General features: G+C 51.2%; 1 pseudogene; it reads left to right on the top strand.

Moving 5' to 3' along the window:
• The first annotated feature begins 3,138 nt into the window (after positions 1-3,138).
• Positions 3,139-6,047, top strand: LOC130681835 (ATP-dependent RNA helicase DDX3X-like; annotated as a pseudogene).
• Positions 6,048-9,565: the final 3,518 nt, after the last annotated feature.

Raw genomic sequence — 9,565 nt, 5'->3', positions numbered from 1 at the left:
CTGTTTTCCAGTAATCACGAAGGATCTGCACTACAACAAAAATATTTCATACATACAGAATCTACCCACAATAAGCAGTGTATCAGACACTCACAAAACAAGCTCTATTTTCTCAGCACCAAATAGAGCAAAGCTTTCAAATCATACTTGCTCGTAAGGATGGTCCCTATCAAAGGACCACCAACTGACTCTGACTCTCTGTTCAGTGTATTGTCCACGGATAGTATAACTGACACCTGACAGGGCAATATATAATTTATCTTACACCCTGCATTGAAATAAAAGTGGAAAACATTTGAAAATGAAGCAGGGCATGGTGCTCAGATTTCATGGAGGAATACCTCCCCTGTGGAAGCTGTTAGGCTTTCTGCAAACAGACGTTTCTGGAGCAAACACGTGAACGGAGCCATGCGTGTGCAGGTCAGATGGACACGGATCAGGCCTTCCCAGGGCTGATGCCAGAGTAAACCACGGAGCACACCTGCGGTACTTTTGGAAAGAACGACTGTGGATGGCCAGAGAGCTGCCCGCCATGGCCACTCAGCGCCGCCCGTCCAGCCCCGCCCCCCCGTGGCCCCGCCGAGGATCCCTCTGTCTGCCCCACCACCCCCGCCCCATACCCGGGACCCCGTACACCGATCCCCGGCCCTCTGTCTCTCCGGCCTTCCCTCCGTCCCTCCCGCCTGCACCACAAACTCGGCGCCGCTCTCCCTCTCTCGGCCCCAGAGTACATGAACCACATCACCGTCCACAACAAAGAGGTGCTGTACGAGCTCATGGAGAACCGAGGCCCAGCCACCCCCCTCATCACCGTCTCTAATCACCAGTCCAGCATGGATGACCCTCATCTCTGGGGTACTGGCGCCAGTGTGATGGGCACAGGGAGGGAGGGAGCCAAACCAAAGCAAAACAAACTCACTTTTCACTGGGCTCTTCACATAGTCCGGCAGTCCAGGCAGGGCATGGGGTGGTGCCCCCAGGTCCTCCTGTGCCTCCATTCTGCATTGCTGACGATGGCAGGCATCATGCTCAGGGGAGGGTGGGGAGGCAGGGTACAAGGGAGGCAGGGGTGACTGTGCCTGTTCCCACTCCAGGACCCCTGCAGCTGCAGACATCTGCTTCACCAAGGAGCTACATTCACACTTCTTCAGCTTGGGCAAGTGTGTGCCCGTGTGCCAAGGTGAGCTGCTCCCTGGGAAGGGCTGCTGGGCCAGTGGGTGTAGGAAGGTGTGTCTGGGGGCTTCTTTGCCCTCCCGTGGGGCAGGGGGCTGGGCCCAATGCCTCTGGCTTGGCAGTACTGGCAGTGGAGGGACCCAGCTGGGACAGGCAACCTGGGGACAAGGGGAGCCCCAGTAGCATGACGCCCAGCTCCACTGTGTGGCAGCAGAGGTGGCAGTGGCTGTGGGAGGAGCAATGGCTTCTCGGAGAGCACTCAGTTCTCCACGACTGCCTGAGGCTTGTGCAGACCTATAGCAGTCAAGGAGGCATTATCTACAGCCCCTTCTCTGGAGGGCACTGCTAAGAGACTAAGTGATGGCAGTGTGCTGTCATTGGTCTGTGAGGGTGCTGGTATATAGCGGAGTCCTCAGGGTTTGGGCGAATGAATAGGATTGTGTTGATGGGGGGGAGGGGCCATTTTGACCCCCCCGGTCTCCATATAAAAGGGCTTGGAGAGATTAAGCCATTGCTCGAAGGTCAAGGGGTAAGAGATGGCAAAGCCAGGATCCAAACACAGGTTGCTCTTTCCCCTGGGGAAGTGGAATTTTCCCACACAGAGTATGAAAGGAAGGGTGTTCTAGACAAAGGAAGCACATGCCAGGAACTGGAGAGGTAAATGGTAAAGGTAGAAAATGTAGGTTGGCTGTTGAATATAAAGGTTCTGGAATAACTGTGTTAAGCCGCTGGGACTCTGTTCTCTCATTGCGGTAGTGATGTGCTTTCATCAGTGGCTCAGAGAGCACCATGGCTGCAACAAGGCTGGTGGACTGGATCTGGGCCAGGAGGAGGTAGGGAATCTGGTTAGGGGTTCTTGCAGTAATTCTGGCATCAGAGGATTAGTAGCTGAGCCTCTGCTCATCACTCTTGAGAGCCGGCGAACGGGACAGCTTTGGGATGTGCTCTGGAGGTAGAGTTGACAGGACGCTCGGTCGATTGGGTGTGGGCGATGGGGCAAGGAAAAGAGAACTCAAGGATGATTCTAGATGACATCTGGTGGCACGAGTCACTGGGAGGACAGGATGAGGGGAAATCAGCATTGGGGTTGGGAAGGGCAGGGAGTCAGTCCCAAGTTGCACATGCTTCATCTGGGGAGCCTCTCACCCAAGAAAGGGAGCAGCCGAGAAGCAGTGGGATGTGCTGTTCCAGAACTCAAAAGAATGTTCAGGAATAAAGATACTGGGGACTCAATCGAAAATGAAATCGCAAACGTCGAGGCAAGATTGCAGAGGAGAACAGGGAGATAGCAGGGGCTCAGGATGGTACCTCAGAGTACAGGGGAGCAGGAAGCAATGGCCAGAGAGGAAGGAAGTGAAGTAGGGCCCCTTGGCACTGTGGGAGCCTCCAGTGACCCCAGAGAAGCCATTTCTGTGGAGTGACAGTGGCAGGAGCTGCAGGGGGTGGAGAAGCAGGAGTGGAGACCCTCCACCCTGCAGGAGAACCTCTTTTCACAGGTTCTGTGTGAAGAAGGAGGCAGAGGAGGAAGTAACCAAAGTGTGTTAGAAGTCAAGGGAGAGTTTCTTATTTCTGGCTGGTCAAAGTAAAACAGTAACACCCAGTAAAGTCACTGAAGAGTAAAGGAGCGCTTTTAATGAGAGGCTGCAGTGCCTGCCCCTCCAGATCCGCAGACCTGCTCCCTGGACACAGCTGCCTTTCCGGAATGCTCTTTTTGCTGCTTTGGGAAGCTACTTAATTTCTCTGAAACATAAGCAGAGGCCACAATGTTGAGGCTAGTGACCACGGCATTGTTTATCATTCCCTGCTCCTGTGCCCCCATCCCCAAATCTCAGCTCCTCCCTTCTGCAGCCTCAGAGGCCTTCCATGTTGACTTCCTGTTCTGTTCCCTTCTTTGACCTGTATCTAAGTTCTATTGCACAATTAAAAAAAGAAAGCAAAATATTAATCCTAAGCTCCTTTAATGAAAGAAAGCAGGCAGGGACAAGCTATTTATCAAACATGTTTCATGTGCAGCAAAGATCTAACAACAGGTGTTAAAGCAGGTGAAGTATCTTTGCTTCTGTGTTCCAAAAAAGTCCTTTTCCCTGAAGCACAGATAGGCCTTGTTATAGGACATGAAGTGTGAACGTGATCTTGCACAAGCTATACGAGTGAGTAGAGATAGCATTTGCAAAAGGTAAACATTATGAAGTGTTGCTCCAAAAGCATAGTAGTAGTTTTTTTATTTTGTTATCATTAATCTACAATTACATAAAGAACATTATGTTTGTTAGGGTCCCCCCTTCACCAAGTCCCCCCCACAAACCCCATTACAGTCACAGTCCATCTGTGTAGTAAGGTGCTGTAGAATCACTACTTGTCTTCTCTGTGTTGCACAGCCCTCCCCATGCACCCCCCTACATTATATATGCTAATCATATTTGGTTGGTCTGCTTTCTTTTCTGTGATTTTATTTTCTCTGGTGACATCTATTTAGCCTTAGGAGTGCTCCCATCTAGAGCAGTCCCTCTAAAATACCGTGTAGAGGTGGTTTTGGGGAGGCAAATTCCCTCAACTTTTGCTTGTCTGGGAATTGTTTAATCCCTCCTTCATATTTAAATGATAATCGTGCTGGATACAGTATTCTTGGTTCAAGGCCCTTCTGTTTCATTGCATTAAATATATCATGCCATTCTCTTCTGGCCTGTAGGGTTTCTGTTAAGAAGTCTGATGATAGCCAGATGGGTTTTCCTTTGTAGGTGACCTTTTTCCTCTCTCTAGCTGCCTTTAAAACTCTGTCCTTGTCCTTGATCTTTGCTATTTTAATTATTATGTGTCTTGGTGTTGTCCTCCTTGGGTCCCTTCTGTTGGGAGTTCTGTGTACTTCCATGGTCTGATTATTTCCTCCCCCAGTTTGGGGAAGTCTTCAGCCATTATTTCTTCAAATATATTTTCTATCCCTTTTACTCTCTTCTTCTTCTGGTACCCCGGTAATGTGGATATTGTTCCTTTTGAATTGCTCCCACAGTTCTCTTAATATTGTTTCATTCCTGGAGATCTTTTTCTCTCTCTCTGTGTCAGCTTCTATGCGTTCCTGTTCTCTGGTTTCTATTCCATCAATGGCCTCTTGCATCTTATCCATTCTGCTTATAAATCCTTCCAGAGATAGTTTCACTTCTGTAATCTCCTTCCGGGCGTCATCCCTTAGCTCTTGCATATTTCTCTGCAGCTCCGTCAGCATGGTTATGACCTTTATTTTGAATTCTTTTTCAGGAAGATTGGTTAGGTCTATCTCCTTCTCAGGGGTTGACTCTCTGATTTTGGTGTGCATCAAATTCTTCTGCCTTTTCATGGCGATAGAGGTAGTTGTGCAGAACTGGCACGTGTGTCGGCTGGGAGAATGTCCCTTCTTCCTGGTTTGTGGCCTTCTTCTCCTGGGAGGACAGCGACCTCTAGCGGCTCGTGCTGGGCAGCTGCACGCAGACAGGGCCTCTTGATTCTTGCCCGGCCACTGTGGAGTTAAGCTCCGTGGTTGCTCTGGGCTTGGCTGGCCTCACTCTGCTGCTCCAATATGGCGGAGCCTCGACGGAGGGCAAACAGGCAGGAGTCTGTTTATCGCTGTGAGGGGCCTCTGAGCTGTGCTGCCGCCCAGGGGTTTAGGGCGCCTGGAGTTCCCTGGGATTTCTGGCTGCTCGGCTGAGTGTCCCAGGACGCTTTACTCCACATACTGAAAGTTTCAGTGATGCTGAGATGGGAGAAATTATCATGGGGAACATTGAGCTTACTTGTTACACTCATCCAACTCCAGTGCAAAAGCATGCCATTCCCATTATTAAAGAAAAAAAGAGACTTGAAGGCTTGTGCCCAAATAGGCTCTGGAAAAACAGCAGCGTTTCTCTTGCCCATCTTAAGTCAGATTTATGGAGATGGTCCAGGCGACGCTTTGGAGGCTCTGAAGGAAAATGGAAGGTATGGACGCTGTAAACAATACCCACTTTCCTTGGTTTTAGCTCCTACAAGAGAATTGTCTGTACAGCTCTATGAGGAAGCCAGAAAATTTTCACACTGGTCTAGAGTTCGTCCTTGTGTGGTTTATAGTGGTGCTGATATTGGTCAGCAGATTCGAGATTTAGAACATGGGTGTCACTTGTTAGTTGCCACTCCAGGACGTCTAGTAAACTTCTACAAATACTTGGTATTGGAAGAAGCTGATAGGATGCTGGATATGGGATTTGAACCCCAGATACGTCATATAGTTGAACAAGGCAGTATGCCACCAAAGGGTATTTGCCACACCATGATGCTCAGTGCTACCTTTCTTAAGGGAATACAGTTTCTTGCTCCTGATTTGTTGGATGATTATATCTTCCTGACGGTAGGCAGACTTGGCTCTACCTCTGAAAACATCACGCAGAAAGTAGTTTGGGTGGAATAGTCAGACAAAGGGTCATTTTTGCTTGACCTCTTAAATGCAGCAGGGAAGGATTCACTGACTTTAGTCTTTGCGGAGACCAAATGGGTGCCGATTCTCTCGAGGATTTCTTATACCATGAAGGATATGCTTGTACCAGTATTCACGGAGATCGATCACAGAGGGATAGAGAGGAGCCCAGAAGCCCGCCCCGCCACACCCCCGGCCTCGCTGAGGAGCCCCCGGTGTCCGCCCACCACCCCTGCCCACTCATGGCTCAGGAGCCCCGCTCCCGACATCCCCAGCCTCCTCACGCCTCAGAGCCCTGCCCCGCCCCCTCACCTCTCAGCAGCCCCGCCTCCCCCTGTGGGTTCATGCCTCAGGAGTCCAGAGCATACTCTGCTGACCCCTCAGGAGTCTCAGGAGCCCCGCCCCCAAAGCAGTCCGCTCACACCTCAGGAACCCTGCCCCCACCACAGCCTGATCACCCAATCACGCCTCAGGAGCCTCGCCACCCCCCCAGAAGGGCCCCCACCCATAAGATAGTGAAATTCGTTCTTCTCTTCCAGGTCCTTGGTTCCCGCCAGCGCCACCTGAAGCCCAATCACCCCTCGCCCCCCTAATCCCAGCACCTAGCCAATAGCCACCAGCCCCGTAGAAGTGACACCTCAATCAGCTCATGTCCCTTCCTATATAACCCAGCATCTTTCCCTAATAAAGCGGAATTCTCCAGTGAATTGCTGCTGTGTGTCGCTCCTTTTCTTTCATTGGTGCCGAAACCCGGGAGACGGGACACCCCAACTGGGCCCTGTCTTCCCCCGACACCAGCAGAAGCTTACCCTCATCCTCTTTTTCCATCGCTGGCTCCTCACACTCACCACTCCTCTTTGGCCTTTGGGTAAGTTTTCCCCCGGAGCGGGCCGCTCTTCCCCGAGCTATCACAGCGCCATTGACCATGATCGTCCGGCAAGGCCCTGATGCTCAGGGACGAGGAGGGAACTCTCCCCGCCTTAGGCCTTCACGGCTGCAGAGGACTCTCAGGCCCCTCCTCCAACAGCCATAAACGAGGTGACTCCTTTGCGGATGAGAATGCTCCCCTTCCCCCCCCCTTCCTCTTTCCATTCCTTCTGCCAAAAATTCCTAGTACTATGTTCCTCGTGACTCTGGCACCATGCCTTCTTAGAGAAGTCTGGGTGAGGACCCACACTTCCTAAGAAATTCCGATTCGTATACGAGTTTCCGCAGACCACCAAGGATCATCGGGGACGCCCTTTGTCTCCTTGCGGTCTGCTCCCAGTCCAAGGATCTCCGTTCGTCTTCCCCTGTTTGTCTCCTTCTCTGTCCTTTAGCCATGGGAGCCTCCTCATCCCTCCCTGAAAGTTCACCTCTTGAATGCCTACTCAAGTATCTAGCCACCCTCTCCCTGACGCCTGATATAAAACCAAAACTTCTCTGTAAATACTGCTCCCAAGATTGGCCGACATGCCCCCTAGACAATCACAACCAATGGCCCGCAGGGGGAACTCTTGATCCTAACATCACTCGCAATCTCTTTAACTACTGCCAGCGCCTGAAAAAATGGAGATTCCCTATATCGAAGCTTTCCGCCTCTTCCCCCCGCGTCCCCCCAAGTTCTCCTAGCCTGCAAGCCGTCTCTCCCGCAGAAGCCTCCCGTTCACTCCCTTCCCCCTCCTCTCCTACAACAACCCCTCCCCCTTCCTCCACCACCATCACCTCCCCCACCTCACCCCCATGCAGATCAAGCCTGAGCCTTTCAGCCCCCCTCTAACTAAGTCCCAGGAGCCTCCTCCGTCTTTGCCCCCATCACCTGTTTCTCCCCCACAGACTGAGCCAGAACCCTTCAGTCCCCCACCACCGTGGGTCTCCGCTCTCGAGACATCTTCACCTGCTGCTTAATAGCAGGTCTGAAAAACACAGCTCATAAAGTAGTCAATTTTCAAAAGCTCCAAGACATAATTCAAATGAAAAAGGAAACTCACTCTGAGTTCTTAGACAGACTCACTCAAGCCCTATTACAGTTACCAGCCTGGACCCAGAAACGCCTGACGGGAGACGTGTCCTTATGACATACTTCCTAGCTCAAAGCTACCCCGACATTAAAGCTAAACTCAAAAAGTTAGAACAGGGTACCACTACCCCACAGACTGAGATCCTAACAGTGGCCTTTAAAGTCTTCCATAACTGGGAGGAGGAGAAAGAACGCCGTAAACAAAAGGCTGATCAGGCCAATTTCCAAATGTTGGCCCAGCTGATAAAACCACAACCTGGGCGCTCTTCTACAAACAAGCTCCCCCCAGGAGCTTGTTTCAAGTGCGGTCAAGAAGGACATTGGTCAAGGGCATGCCCCTAACCCAGATCTCCTACCACCCCATGCCCCAGATGCCACAAAAAGGGCCACTGGGGGTCTGATTGCCCAGCCACCCGAAGGGGAGGCTGGACGAACAACCCCCATCCTAAGCCCACCATAGTGGGGCTGGCAGAAGAAGACTGACAGGGCCCGGGGGCTTCTCGCCCAACCATTTCCATCACCAAACAGGAGCCCAGGGTTACTCTAATAGTAGACGGTCGCCCCATCTTCTTCCTCCTAGATACAGGAGCCACTTCTCAGTCTTGCAAGAATACCGGGGCCCTACCACGCCTGCCATTACTCCTATAGTCGGGATAAGAGGTAAACAGATTTTCCCATTAAATCCCCCCCGCCTTTTATGCACAATCCAAGACAATCCCGTACCTTTCTCCCACTCCTTCCTGGTTATGCCCCATTGTCCCATCCCTTTACTAGGATGGGGCATCCTTTCTCTCCTCCATGTTTCCATAACTACATCCACTCCCACAGCCCCCAGTACTCCCTTTCTGATGGCCCTCATAGCCGACGACCCCCTCTACCCAATGAAAGCTACAGTTCCGCCCTCATACACCCTGTAAATCCCAAAGTTTGGGACATTACAAGTCCCTCCATGGCTCTATGTCCTCCTGCCTCTATCAAATTACGTGACCCCTCTCAGTATATCTGCCAGGCCCCATATCCCTTAACCACTTCAGCCCTCATAGGCCTCCAACCCATCATTCAAGATCTTTTAAACAAAAATTACCTCAGACCCACTCACTCCCCGTTTAATACCCCCATATTAGCTGTTAAAAAAACCAACAGATCATTCCGCCTTGTCCAAGACCTTCGCCTCGTCAACATGGCCGTCGTCCCTATCCATCCCTTAGTTCCAAATCCATACACCCTTTTATTGCGGATCCCTAAGCCTCCCACTTCTCACTGCTAGATCTCAAGGACGCATTTTTTTTTCTATCCCTCTGGACCCCTCCTCCCAAGATTTTTTACAGAAAACGGCTCCTCTCTGACATGCCCGTTCCCAAAACCGAGACAGAAATCCTTTCCTTTCTAGACCTGGCTGGGTATTTTAGAGCGTGGATTCCAAACTTCGCCCTGTTGGCAAGACCCCTATACAACCTCAGCAAGCGCCCCCCTGAAGAACCATTATCCTCCTCACCCCGACACTCCTTCATTAAGCTCCGTCAAGCCCTTGTGGAAGCCCTAGCTCTCCATCTTCCTGATTTGTCGAAGCCCTTCTCATTATACATTCATGAGAGGTCCGGTCAAGTTCTAGGAGTCCTAGGCCAATATTATGGCCCATCCTTTGCCCCAGTAGCTTATCTTTCCAAGCAATTAGACCCCACAGTTCGGGGATGGGCCCCCTGCCTACGGGCATTAGCCACTGGACAGCTCTTGCAGAAGGAAGCTCATAAACTGACATTCGGGGCGCCCCTTACCATTCTCTCCCCACATCACCTAAAGGATCTCTTAACCTACAAAAGTTTACAGACTCTCCCTCCCTCCAGACTCCTGACCTTACTGTCCTCTTTCCTCCAAAATCCCGTTCACCCCCTTTGCCATCCATACCCAAATCATGACTTTTTCCTCCTTTCCTGCTCCCTTGCTCTCTCTCGCTTTTTTTCCTCATTCCTATT

Source organism: Manis pentadactyla, chromosome X (genome assembly GCF_030020395.1).
Source record: "Manis pentadactyla isolate mManPen7 chromosome X, mManPen7.hap1, whole genome shotgun sequence".
Lineage (NCBI taxonomy): Eukaryota > Metazoa > Chordata > Mammalia > Pholidota > Manidae > Manis > Manis pentadactyla.
This window is presented reverse-complemented; position numbering and strand designations above follow the sequence as displayed.